Source organism: Melitaea cinxia, chromosome 12 (assembly GCF_905220565.1).
Source record: "Melitaea cinxia chromosome 12, ilMelCinx1.1, whole genome shotgun sequence".
Taxonomy (NCBI): domain Eukaryota; kingdom Metazoa; phylum Arthropoda; class Insecta; order Lepidoptera; family Nymphalidae; genus Melitaea; species Melitaea cinxia.
Window position 1 is genome coordinate 1,296,477 of NC_059405.1, and position 14,876 is coordinate 1,311,352.

Consider the following 14,876-nt stretch of genomic DNA (forward strand, 5'->3'; position numbering starts at 1 on the left):
TAAAACACATTAAAAAATACAGTCGAATTGAGGACCTTTTTCTTTTATTGAAGTTGGTTAAAAATAGCTAGACAAAATACCTCTTATATTTAAGAAAATTTAACTGAGGTAGGGCACAGTAGGAAATTTCCTGCTCAAAATATGGAGCAGTCCGACTGGGGTAGTACCTCGACCTTACAGAAGATCACAGCTAATTAATAATGTTTTCAAGCAGTGTTGTGTTCCTGTTGATGAGTAAGGTGACCAGAGCTCCTGGGGGAATTGGGGATAAGGTCGGAAATTCGTTTGCGATGCTTCTGGTATTGAAGACGTCTATAAGCTACGATAATCGCTTACGATCAGGTGAGCCGTACCCTTGTTTGCCGACCTAGTCATATATATATATATATATATATATGACACTCACTACACTCTTTACTATTGCAGGTTGACAGACATATAAACGGTATTTTAATATTTTAATTACTTACGTAAATAAGACGTGTATGATCTTTATAATGAACAAATTTAGCAATTCTTTAGTTGAATCTATGTCCGTTCGTTATTAACACATTCAAAACTTTTCCAAACTAATTTAGTAGTATTCAGAAATCATTTCACTAGATTTCAAGAACACTCTAAAGTTTTGTCATATCAATTCTAAGATGTATAATCCAAAACTTGTGTGTGCCAGCGAGGCGTGTTCGAGATAAAATTCAAACCATTGTATTGTACAAGTTCTCTTGAATCGACACGCGCTCCACGACTCTCAGCAAATATTATTTGCAGCGGTTTTAATGAAAATCAAACACTCATTTACAATAGCTTACACAATGTTTCTGGGCAATTACTTGGCATCGTCTCAGCGTTTCGTCTATATTAATATTAAAATAAGGAAAAGGTTTTTTGTTTTGAAGTAAAACTTCTTTAGAATCGTTTTGATTTGAAACTTGGTGAAACGGAAATGCGTCACAATAAAGAAATAAACACATAAATGTATAGAAGATTGAGTAATTAATAATAGTAAATTAATTAGTAATTAAAATATATTGATTGATTTGAGTAATGTAGTCTACACTATTGCTCAGAACCCGTAAGCGACGCGTTTTGCATATAGCGCTTATGACATTTTCATGACACCATGGTCATCGTTGATAGAATAAATCGCACTGACTTTCCTTCCTACGACTTTTCAGAAGATTCACTTCTTTCGTGTGTGGATAGCACACACACATACTTTTTTGACCGATTTTAAACACTCTTTTGATTTTACGGGACTTACCACGCCTAACTGATCTTAATTAAGATTTATGTTACGTGATAAATGCACTGTATCATTTCGACAACCTATATTTTACGATCATCATTACATCATCATCATTACAGCCTATACAGTCCACTGCTAGACATAGGCCTCCACAAGTTTACGCCAAAAATAACGTGAACTCATGTGTTTTGCCCATAGTCACCACGCTGGGCAGGCGGGTTGGTGACCGCAGTACTGGCTTTGTCGCACCGAAGACGCTGCTGCCCGTCTTCGGTCTGTGTATTTCAAAGCCAGCAGTTGGATGGTTATCCCGCCATCGGTCGGCTTCTTAAGTTCCAAGATGGTTGTGGAATCTTATTATCCCTTAGTCGCCTCTTACGACACCCACGGGAAGAGAGGGGGTGGCTAAATTCTTTAGTGCCGTAGCCACACACACAAATTTTACGATAAAACTTTTGCATCAACATAATTCAAACTGTTAAATAAGGGCCACAAAAACGTGTTGTTGAGATACTAGATGTGTCCTGTGGTTTCACTAGTGTAAATTTGATGAAAACCCGTACTAAAATATAATACAGCCTATATATAAATATTATATTCCACAGTAAATGGTCTATCTAACACTAAAATTTGAAACAGTAGTTCCTGATATTAGTGCGTTTAAACAAAACCATACAACCAAACTCTTCAACTTAGTTAAGTAGATTAATTACTAAATAAAACATATCAAGGTATTCTTTCAAGATCATAACAGGTAAATAATGTCCCATAACAAGGTAACAAAGCTATCGTCATCTATATATTTTTGGGTCATCATTTTTCATCACTCGTTTTCATTGACAGACCATTGATCGAAACAGAACCTTTTCTCCGCCTCAGCCCTTAAGCATGTTGGCCGCCATTTATCACAACACGAGGAACTATTCGGTATAAAATAGGAAAGTCAATTTGTAAAATTAACCTCAATTTATTATACGTTCCTTGGCATTTATCTATATAAAAATAACAATACGTTTATTTTATTTAATCAGTTTTAATATTTGTCTTGGTTCTAATAACGCACTTAAGTTTCTGTTAAGCTAAAGGTTCGGAGTATAATTATTATGACACTATTTAATTACAGTCATCATTGGCTTTAGTCCGTCTATTGCAGACGATTTAGACAGTGTCAGACAGACGCTGTGTCACCTAGGACACTCTTCAGCAAAACGCAGAGTTGCCTAAGCTCTGCGCCACCCTCTCGACCTCACTGGCTAGGCCCACAGGAACGACGAATCGATACGCGTGGAGCCAGTTCGGCTACAGGAGTCTTTCGCATTTTAGAGCTATGCCACGATTGCTTGACGGAGACCCCACTCCGGGTTTCAAATGAAGTTTTACTTCTCCAGGACCCTGATGATTTTGAGTCAGGTTTTTCCCTCGGTCGCCTTTTACGACTCCCACGGGAAGAAAAGGTGGTGCTATTAGAATAGCTGACGGCTGACACTACAGGTTAAGGAAATGTCAAATCTCAATTCAATTTAACCAATTCGTTTTTCAATTCGACTGTTTTTTTTTTGTGTGCTCTCTCATAATTTTTATTATTATATTTTTTTATATATATTCTGATTGAATTTCTTACCGTTTTATTTCAATAGAATCTTCTTTCCGAATCGGTGTCAGCAACTTCAATAAAAAGATTTTAATTGATTGATCACTTTCTTAACCAACTTCGACTGTATTTTTTTTTATGTTAACTCAGAACTTTTAATTGGGTGGACCGATTTTGATTATTCTTTTTTTTTTATTTAAAAAGTGGTACGTGCTATGTGATCTTGTTTTAATTTAATCGAGATCTGACTAGTACTTTTCTGTTATTTATACAAACAAATAAAATTGGAGTCTCTGTTTGTAATATTAAAAAAATCGCTTTTAAATAAATGCATATGGACGTATACACGGTACATATAGGTACCAAAACAATTTTTTTACAATTTTCGTCTGTCTGTCTGCTTGTTTGTTCTGGCTAATCTCTGAAACGGCTGGATCGATTTTGACGGGACTTTCACTGGCAGATAGCTGATATAGTAAGAAGTAACTTAGGCTACTTTTATTTTACATTATTATTTATTTTGTAACTCTGCGAACTAAACATATTTTTTTGTTAAATTCCACGCGGACGAAGTCACAGGCACAGCTAGTGATTATATAAACTGCTAATTAACAATAATATTTGTACAGATAACGACACGTCAAAAGAGCTATTTTCCCATATACGTAACACATTTCATTCTAAAAGCCAAACCATTTTCACGGTTGAATATGACATAACAGGGAGCTATTTTCAAGAATATTAATTATTAACGAATCCGAATGCTATCTATTTGTTAGTCGAGCGACGAGGAAATTGGAATTTGAAGCGAACACCCGACGCAATTGTGTATGAATCGACCAGCTTCCACAAGATTGATCGCAAACGAGAGTTTACTGAAACACAAACTTAATTATAGGTTCCTGTTGACGTTAGCTGTTAAATACAGTCTTTACATATTAATAAAATAGGAAACAACGTTATGTTTGCCAAAGCATTGTAATTGCGTTGTATTTGCGTAAATTTCACGAAACAAGATTCATTAACTTACTTATAAACCTTTCTTAATATTTAATCAATTGCTTAACAAATGATTAGCAAAAACTTCACTTATGAACACTATTTAGCGAATTTAAGAAGTCGTTAGGTAATTCCACTGCCGAGGCATAGTAGTTTAAGTCTCGCTAATCGGCAAGATGGCGGATTTCACATAAATCAGCTGTTCTATTGACGTCTGATCTACTTACTTGCGTTTGTTTGCTACTAATACTTGTGCTTAAAACATGGATAAAGATCTTCGTGATTTTCAAAACTTCGTCGTCCAGTTTGCTTTATTAATAAAACTACTAAAATTAAAAATGAAAGATAAAAAGAAGAGACTTAAAATGAAATTCCCTTTATATAAAAATTAAAAAAAAATTGAAAATATACTAAATGAGAGTTATCTGTCAAAACGACACTGTCATAGATGATATAATATGGAAAAAATCGAACTTTTATCAATTTCGTTCGTTCAATTTCTCTATCTAATCGATTATTTTAGATATAATCTGTGCCAACAGGCTATGCACCGTTCTTTATTCGTTCCTAAGTAACAGCTAATCGATGTTTATAAGTAAACAAAAGTTAATCATTGATTTACAGCTTAAGAGTGGATTAACTAAGGGGTAGCTAAGTAATACTTAACGAGAATTTTATAAGTAAAACCGTTAATGAATCAAATAAAATATTATCAGTTTCTTTAATGCAATTGTCAATAACTAATTGGTAAAGTCTATGGCAAAATGAAATGGAAAAAAAAGTAGTAAGTTCCGTTATAACTTTAAAAGTTGTATAATAAGGCAAAAAAGCAATATACCTACCAGAAAATACAAAAGAAGCTGCACATAAGTGTTTACTTACAATTTTAAACAAGCTTCTTTATTGCAATAAAAAAAAACTCAACGTTATAGATGTTAAAATCAGGTGTTTGTGATAACAGCTGAGACCGCACATTTATGTGCTCTCCGAGGTACATAGGGGAGGCCAAGGAGGATGTACATTAAGATTCAAAACAGATATGTGTAAAAATACAAAAATCTAACCGATTAACATTCAGATGTCTACTATCACCACTACACTATAAATAAATAAATATTTACACCATACATACACGCTCATCTGTCCCTAAAGTAAGCAACTTAACTTAGCTCGAATTCAGATTTCACCCGTACTAACACACATGAGAATTGAGAGCGCTTGGTAGTTCATCGCGCGAATTATATGTATTTTCTCCCCACAAACATTATCAAAGGTTATTTTTTTAAAAACGCAACATATAAAATGTTCTTCATACTTATTTCAATTACCATGCTTAATCTCAAGTCCATAACTTCTATATTTACTGAGATGTTAAGGTTTTAATACAAAAATAGAGGTAACTTTGCGATTTTTTTGTATCGGGAAATTTTTATGGAATCCTGTTTTCAAAACATATGGAAGATACGTTACGTAGTTACGGGTCTCTGTAAAGAACTCACTATAGACGGCGCCACGGTTCGCTTAAACCGAAAGTAAAAATCATCATATCAAAAATTTCGCTCTAGCGGGTACATCGTTCCATAGCTTAATTGGCTAGAGCGCCGACACGGTCAGTCGGAGACGCGGGTTCGAATCCCGCTGGAGCGGTCAATTTTTGATATGATATTCAAAAATGTTTAGAATTCCTAATTGTGGGTAACACAAAAATAAAATCGTACATATTAAAAATAGCATGGTGTCGTCTCCTGTTAAAGATTTTCATTGTAATATGAAACTTTGAATAGTTACGGGTCTCTGTAAAGAACTCACTATAGACGGCGCCACGGTTCGCTTAAACCGAAAGTAAAAATCATCATATCAAAAATTTCGCTCTAGCCGGTACATCGTTCCATAGCTTAATTGGCTAGAGCGCCGACACGGTCAGTCGGAGACGCGGGTTCGAATCCCGCTGGAGCGGTCAATTTTTGATATGATATTCAAATATCGAAGATAGATTATGTCCTGAACTTTACCATACATAAATTTCAACCTTAAATATTCAGTAGTTTGGAAGATATGGACATCCTGCCGAGTGGAAAATAAGCAATTTGAGGTAGCATACACTCTTAATGCTTGTGTTATAGGTAACAGCCGACTGGTATAGTTGAGTGTTTTTACGCCCTCATGAGAAAAAGATGTGGGTTTCTGGTGAGTAGGGTATGGGGTAGTGCCAACGGAATTCTGAGCATGATATCCGGTATACTGGATTGCATATACATGAATCATTGCAATTCCGTTGCAAATGGAACGGTGCAGCGGTGGTTCGTGTGTATTGTAACATTTATTTAAAAAAATTGTAATAATACAACTAACATAGTATGTAAGAAATATTGTTTGCTAACCAAAATGAGTCACTAGTTACTTAAATAAAGAATATTATTATTATTATTATTATTATTATTACTACATATATTTTTTGTGGCTAAACATACAGATAAATAATACATATATAAATAAATATATTATATACTAGCTGCCCGGACAGACTTCGTTGGTTTTTTTTTTGTATAAAACCTACCGTAGGTCTTAAGGAACATACAAAAAATAAATTAGCCGAATTGGTCGAGCCTTTCTCGAGTTATGCGCTTAACAACATTCATTTTTATTTATATAGATTACATCCAGACTCGGGGTGGGAATTGAACCCACAACCCCCAGAGCAGAAAGCAGTTTCACTACAAACTGCGCCAACGGGCTAGTCAAAACTATAATCGAATGATCATCAACGATGCCCTATTACATCCGCAAAAATAGATGTAAACAATACATACAGAAACAATAATATCCAAAACATCAGCCGACCCACCATTGATCACAAATACTTTTTCTAAATTTATTTAAATCAAATTGACAACTCAACTAATCTTACATTTACAATATTAGTATGGGACCACGGTAATAAGTTCTCGTAGAGTGTCGGAAGGACCTCTAGCGCTCTCAAGAGGCTGGTTCATTTGTCTGCTTCAAGAAGGTATGACGTCAATGGTTTACAAGAAGGGAGGAGTAAGGGCTTGAAAGGGAATTGAAGGAGGGATCTATAACTATAATATAATACAAAAAAAATTCCTGCTACTGTCTTCTTGCTTGTGTGGTATTTCTTGTGATCTTTTTCTGTTTGTTCTTTTGATTGATTTTCCCAAAAATGTTTGTTTAATGTCAAATCCAAAATGGAATCCAATAAAGTGTGTTTCGTTTTGGTAATACTTTTAAAATTGGCGGAATGATTCGAATAATGTTTTACAAATAATTGACAAGCTTATCCGTAAACTCGCAGTCAAGCTTTTGATGATTAATCTTCACGTTTTCTTCATCAGTCCTACTGCTAGACAAAGGCAATTTCCCAGACATTTACAGGATGTACTTTATTGTACAGTTAATCTCTCATGTATTACTATTACTCTCATCGTTTGGTTTCCCGTTGACAGTAATAACAATATTTAATAGCGCCTAAGTAAATTACAACGGCAAACTCAGAATTTTGGAAAATGTTCTGTTTTTTTAATTGACTTCTAAAAAGGATTATTGAAGGAGAAAGATTATTGAGGAGGATTCTCAATATAACTCATTTTTATTATGTGTGTTACCTTATAATTTTTACTGGGTGTACCAGTTTTGACAATTTTTGTTGTTCAAAAACTTCTTGCGTTTTACCGAGGTATGAGCGTGGTATGAGCGACGAGTGATTTTAAGTTCAAATATATATAGTAAATCTTAATGAATTACATTCTTTTTCAAAATAATTAAAAAATTCTTCTACTGTCACAATAAAATTTATAATAAGTTAGAAAAAATAAGCGCTAATAAAATATACAACAGCTCATTTTGTACTCGATCACAATATAAATTCTCGAAGATCGTTCAATATTGATAAACCCACTTCGAGATATCAGTAGCCTCCCAAGAGTATTTATAAATACACCGCCCTCATTTACTTTTCATTATTGAAACGTTCTTTTAACGGAGATCAGTTTAATTTAAAATGTATTACACAAAAAAAAAAAATGCGAGAATTTCATTTAATCAAGGGCTTAAAATTAAAATCACGTTATGTAGGAATCATACTTGTAATTAAGCTAAAAACGATACAGATAAACAAATTCGTTACACTAATCATAGTCGGAAGTCCGGAAATAGACACAACATACAAGTAGCAATCTTCAAGTCATGACAAACACAAACAAAAAAATCTTATTAGAGCCCTTCGACCTCTTTAATGTTGTCCTAGTCGCGAAATCCATTCTTATCAACTAACTATTAAATATCTTTTTTGTTTGTCTTTTATTTCATGATTATAGCATAAAAATTAAGAACTTTCATACAAACGGGTGAGAGCCCTTAGAATCCCTTAATATGGCCCGAAAAATCCGTTCTTAGCGAACGCCTGCTAACTATAAACTATCACCCTACCAAATTTCGCCTTGATACGTCCAGCGATATTTAAGATTTCGTAATGAGTCAATGACTCAACGATTAAAATTATTGATAGATAGATACAGATTAAAAATAATAGGAGAATAAGCCTCGATGATAAATAATCTTTTTAACGTTTCCTCACAAAACCGACTATTCCCATTATTTATTCCACTTGAAAAGCATTTCACCGCAGATCCATTTATTGGATATCTAGCTCGAGTCGATGAAAGGAATAATTATAGATGAATTCGAAGCAATTAATTTTATGCTCAGAACACGTTTTACGTACTCGTAGAATATGCAGAATATCTTAGTGGTAGGAGAAAATTAAAATATGTTATATATTGATTGATTGATTTAACCCACCACACTGCTCCACTGCAGATGGAAGAATATATTCCCTACTATGATTTACGATTTATATCAGGTGTCAATGATAACAACCAGGACCGATACTTCAACTTGCTTCCCGCACGTGAGGGAGAACTACGAGGATAGACACCCAGACCAAAAATATGTAAATATTTGTAAAAATACAAATATTCACTCCGAGCGAGAATTGACGTTATAGATTCTGCATGATCACCACTACCAGAGCGGTCATCTTTTTGTAATTTGTATATTAGTAGAAAATAAAAGATCTTAATTAATTAAGGAAGTTAGAGAACTGCTTCATGATGTGGGCTTTCCTTCAAGTTTTTTTTTTTTACTTTGAACAATATTAATGACCAAAATATCTTTATCATCTTCTTTTGGTTTAACGGTTTCTAATTGTGGAAATATAGTACGAATGATTTCACCAACTTCATGTGAAATTGAAAAAAAAGCATGAGGGTTGCTAAGTTTCGTTAAATTACATATAAATAGTTTAGTTTCTAGATTTTAGTACTTTATTTACATATCAAGTCTTAAGTTGTGAATTGTAAATATGTATAATGTTTAATAAAATTTAGTCGATCCAATTACAGCGATGATGAAGAAATTATTATTATCAGTTTATGCAACCTTTTTTTCCAACTTATCGGTGTGGGATGTACCAAAGTATCACCTCGATTCTTTATAGAATTTCGGCTTGAATACATTTTTGATTTGTAATTCCTTCCTATACAATGATGATGTCGAATGCTTTCAATCCTAAAATCAAATAAATCTACTTGTACGTATTTGAAATTCTAGTACAATGGTGACTTAATAGTGACACAATATAACTAATTGACCGTTAATTTTGTAACTATTGTGAAAACAATTTGAAATTATTGTTAAACGACTTGAAAAAGGATTGTCAATTTGACTGTATTTATTTTAACGTGTGTTACCTTGTGACTTTTTCTTTTACTAGGCTAATACTCATGAGCTCTAAGGCCATGTGGTCTCATTCTTCAATTTGAATGAAATCTAGCGAGTGGTTTTTGAGTAATCCGTAACAACGCGTATTTAGTTGAGTGACTCATTTTACTACGTGTCAATGTTAGTCAGTTTTTGAAGTAAAATTTCTTTGCGCAAGCTTAACTTGGGGAGTAAGCTGGAGAATGCGTGACAAGAGCGTTACGAAAGGTGTAATCGGGCGGGGTGAATGGAAGTTGAGAGGGAGATATAAATTAGATGAAGCTAAAGAAGTTTTACTTCAGTCGGGTGGTCTAAAGCACACTCGTTTTCTTTCACAACAAACATAATTACCCTTTTTAAAAAGGAGGTTAATCGATCTAAATAACTAGGAAACGTGTAAAAGAAGAAATGTTAGTCAAAAGCGTATGTACTAAGTCGACTAAACAGTGTTTACTTTGCAAGTTCTCAAAGAGCTTACATTGTATTGTGCTGTATTCAGTAATTAAGGAAAATATACCAGTCATATAATGTTTCAAAGGCAATATTTAGAGATACATAGCAGCGAATAAAAATGTAACTAAGGGGTTTTTAGTGTAAAACATTTTTGTACTTGACGATAATGTATCCGAAGCTACTAACTGCTTAACATGGTTAAGTGTATATTGTAAGTAGAACATAAGTGAACATATATGGTAACTAGGAAATAAGTGTACATATATGATAACTGGCAAATAAGTGTCTGATCCGAAAATTTGAGCAAAATATAATCGCTATGTTCTCAATATAGTAACAAAAAGCGATTATGTTGCAATATATATATATATATATATATATATATATATATATATATACACATACATAATCGCTACATATATAGTTGCCAGCACTTGTATATTTCGCTAGATTAAATTCAAATAGTGAATTTCTAATAAAATTGTCAATCAATATATCAATTAGAAAAATATAAAACTGACTGGAACTTTTGGACATTTATTACATATTTACATACACAGTGATAAATTTATCTTTTAACTTCGTAACGAGGATCAAATTTCACGGCCATTTAGTACGGTTATTATTTAAAAGACATTGTCGTATATAGTCTTCAGATCTCCATCCGAGATGAAAGAATTCGACGAGAACTTTTCTTCTCGTTATTCAGAAAATCCAATTAGTATGATGAGAAGGCGTTTCAGGTTCCTTACCTCGATACACACGCGACGAAGCTGAAATTCAATGATGGCGAACATTTACGAATACGCGCATGGAAAATTTCACAAATTATGTTAATGACGGTTATTTGTAAGCAATTGGTAATATTATTATATTGCAAAAACTTTATTTTGTGTATGCAAGCAAACCAAAGAAAATTAAAATCTCATCATAAGAAAAGGAAATTTTATTATAAGAAAGTAAAACTGATGTAAAAATGTCTTAAGCAGGTCCTTTCTCTCTTCTGTCGTATGTATATTCGTATTTTTTTATATTTTTTATATATTATGTTTATATATATTTGATATATGAATATATATGTAATATGTATATGTATGTATATTTACGTATCATATGTATATATTATGTATGTACACCTCCATGCCGTCTAATTCTTTTGTCATGTCCTTTTCATGCTAGAGGTTGTCTGGAAGAGATCGCTCTTTTAGCGATAAGACCGCCTTTTGTACATGTCTATATTTTCTTTTTCGGTGTAAAATTTTTCCTCTAATAGTGTACAATAAAGAGTATTTGAATTTTTATTTGTAACATTAACATAAATACGTGAATGGTGCCTACAATGACAGCCAATATAATCATATATATTAATACGCTAAGGTTAAGATTTTTGCCTCCCTTTTTAGAAAAATACCTTACAATTACTCCACATAAAATATATATAATTCTATAGATAGCTTGTTCTACCGGCATCAACAACAAAAAAAATATTTTCGCTTTTGTTTTTGTAAATTAATAAACTATTAAAATTGCACATATGACAGCTTTAATTTTGAAACAACGTCAACATGATTGACGGTCGGTAAAATTTTGTTCAATTTCCAAATCAACTCACGTATAAATACTTTTTTGTAATTTTGTAAAGTGATTATTATTATATTTATTTAGTGCAAATTATTGGCACTGGTAAAGCTAGTTAAGAGGTATTGCATTTGTAATTGAAGGCAGCAGTTTATATCAATAGGAAGAACACACTAAGAGGTAGACACAGGGCACAGCAGGAAATATTTTGCTTAAAATCTGGTGCAGGCCGACTGGGGAATACCTCGACCTTATAAAAGATAACAGCTACTAAATACTTTTATCAAGCAGTGTTGTGTTACTGTGCTGAGTAGGGTGGCCAGGGCTCCTGGGGAGATTGGGGGTAAGGTTGGCAACGCGCTTGTGATGCTTGTGGCGTTGGAGACGTCTATAGGCTGCGGTAATCGCTTACCATTATGTGGGCCGGGCCGTACGCCTGTTTGCCGATCTGGTTGTATATTTTAAAAAACCAGAGTGAGATTCACGTTGAGAAAAATAAAATACACAATCACAAATTCGGTAAATCGAGTAAATAGAAACGCACGTGGATAGATCACGTTGTTACGGACTAAACTTTTGGGTTAAGTGACTCTCTACGGTATGAAAGAAAAAAAGTAAGGAATAAGAAATTTCGAATTCTTTTAACCTTTGAAAGTAGAAGGAGTCGATAATTCTCAGCAGCCAATAAATATAAGTCTATACAAATAAAAATGAATCCGAAATATAAATACGCGTGCAACTTCCGATGTATTAAATTGGATATTTTTGTTTTTTTTTTTGGGCTATTAATTGTCACTACAAAGTTTATGCAAAAACGAAATAAAAAATCCATACATTTATGAAAAAATAACAGTGCAAAGTTTGCCACATCAGTTATCAACTAGCATACTAGTTTTTCAGTCTTAATTAGTTGCTTAAAACGTTTTCACATTGCCAATTTAAGCACAGTGCTACAGACAACTCTTCTTGTAAACATAGATATAGTAAAAAAAAGTAGATAATGCGCGGCCTTTGTTGTTAGTGAAGCCACAAAACTCGGCTCCTTCAAGTAAATACACGCGCTCACGCACACATATGCATCAAACTACGCTCATTTTCGTTAGTATGTCACGAGGCTTCATACAGTAACTTTGCTTATAAAATGCCGTCTTGTGTGATTAAATGGTGCAAAAACAATACCAAAGTAAACAAAAAATCTGAAGGAATATCGTTTCACACGTAAGTACATATAAAACTTTAAATTTATTGTTATTCCAAAATAATATTGAGGTTATTCGGAACTTATAATTTCAATGTCACGAAATGACGTACCACGGGAGTGTTGCCAGTAGTTCTTTTTTTCAATACCCCAAAATGTGTGTAAGTAAATTGTACGCAATCAGAAAAATAATTAAGTAAAAAGTAGACATAGTTATTGTTTTTTTTTTCTCGTGTTATTTTATGTTACATAAATTGAAAATAAAAAAATCAAAATATATTTATGAATTATTAACTCGTTTGTTTTATGTTTTAACTTTTTACAATTTTTGAGTAAACTAGGTACCCATATTTTACTATCAAATTTCATGGTTTTAGGTTTCCAAAGAATATTTTAATAAGAGGTGAATGGGTAGCGGCTGTAAGACTGAGAAAATGACCACGATTATGCTGGCCATGTGCATAAAGTCAATTTAATACGATTAGTGATTGAAAAATATTTGAACATAAGACTACATCATATTAGTAAAATGCAAACAATGACGATGACTCTGAGTTCTAAGCGACAAAAATTTAAAAAACTTATACAACATAAAGGATTCTAGGTTTAAGAAAAATAGTTTAAAAAAAACCGACTGCAAACTGAAAAGAGATAAACAGAGGGGATAGGAAGTGTCCATTCATACGATTATCTTACGAATATTTTTTTTTTATTATTCTACCGATTTTTTGTTTTATTTTTAGTAAATTTATTTAAAACTATAAACAGGTTTTTATTTTCACATACCCATTTTACCTATATTAAATTAATTGTTTAATAAAAATTTTAGGGACTTTTTTTAAAAGGTGTCAACACTTCACTCACTCACACATCTTTAAAAAAGTGGCTTCAGTTTTCTGTTCTAGGTGCGTTATCTACCTTTTTTTACTTGATCTATGCTTGTAAATCGAATCACTCGCTTCAAATCCGAACGCAATATTTATAATGAAGTGATAACAGATTAATTTTAATTACAAGACTTGTTTATTCAAACCTGCAACTGTAGAATGGTTAAGTTATGCTAATTATTTCCTGTCATCGTACTTCGTTTCAAGTAACCGAACAAACGCCTGTATTATTCTCAGATTTTATTTAAACGTCCCATTATCATTATCTGCAATCATTGTGCTAATGAGAACGCCTTCACGGAAGTTCCGGGTTTTTAAAACTTTTTACATAATTTTCAGAGTTTTATAGTTAATTCTTTTAATGTATTCATTAATACAGACTAGTTTTAGGTTGGAAGTTTGAGTTCTCATTACACTACAATTAGCTAAGAATATGTCCAGATAAAGATCATAATACTATAGATATATATTTCTTAGAAAATTTGGATTGAGTTTATTACTTTTGAAAAAGTTCTAATATGCAAAAAAAATATTGACATGGTCGGTTAAGAGTTCGATTTTCACGCAAAATAAAATGTATTCGCATAGAATGTATTGTGTTTGTCATTGGGCGTCTTTCCTTTCCATTTAGGTATTTAGGTATTACCAAAGAGCATGCCGAACCCATAAACAGATGTCATAATTAATGTTTCTTCTAAATGTCGTTATTCTTACAAGGAAACTTTGACTAGGAAACTGCACTTCACTTCAGCATTTTAGCATGAAATACACGAATACAGTAACAAACACGTATTTGTATTTAATTAAAAAACGTAGCTCAGGTTTTTAATCACTATTTATTTAATTAATACTAAAATTAACACTGTAATAGCCGGTCGCTTAATGTTACAGAATAGAGAGAGACAGCTATATATAAGAACGCGCACGAAATTCAAAAATAGAACATTATGTTCATAGTTCGTTTTTTTGGCATAAGGGCTTATTATTAATCAGAAAATAAATAGATTAAATATACATTTTGGTTGAATTATTACTTTATAATCTTTGTTTAAATTAAACTCCTTGGTAAATTAAAACTTAAATAAAAGCGTCTGTTAAACGTTTTAATGCTCGTTAATTCGTGAATGTAACATTCCAAATGGAAAC

General features: G+C 32.7%; 1 long non-coding RNA gene across 1 annotated transcript; it reads right to left on the minus strand.

The window, feature by feature from the left end:
• Positions 1–10,584: 10,584 nt before the first annotated feature.
• Positions 10,585–12,612, minus strand: LOC123658557. The gene is made up of 2 exons (XR_006743913.1): positions 12,480–12,612; positions 10,585–10,840 (listed from the first exon to the last, which is right to left on the minus strand). It is a non-coding gene; the product is annotated as an uncharacterized LOC123658557 (long non-coding RNA).
• Positions 12,613–14,876: the final 2,264 nt, after the last annotated feature.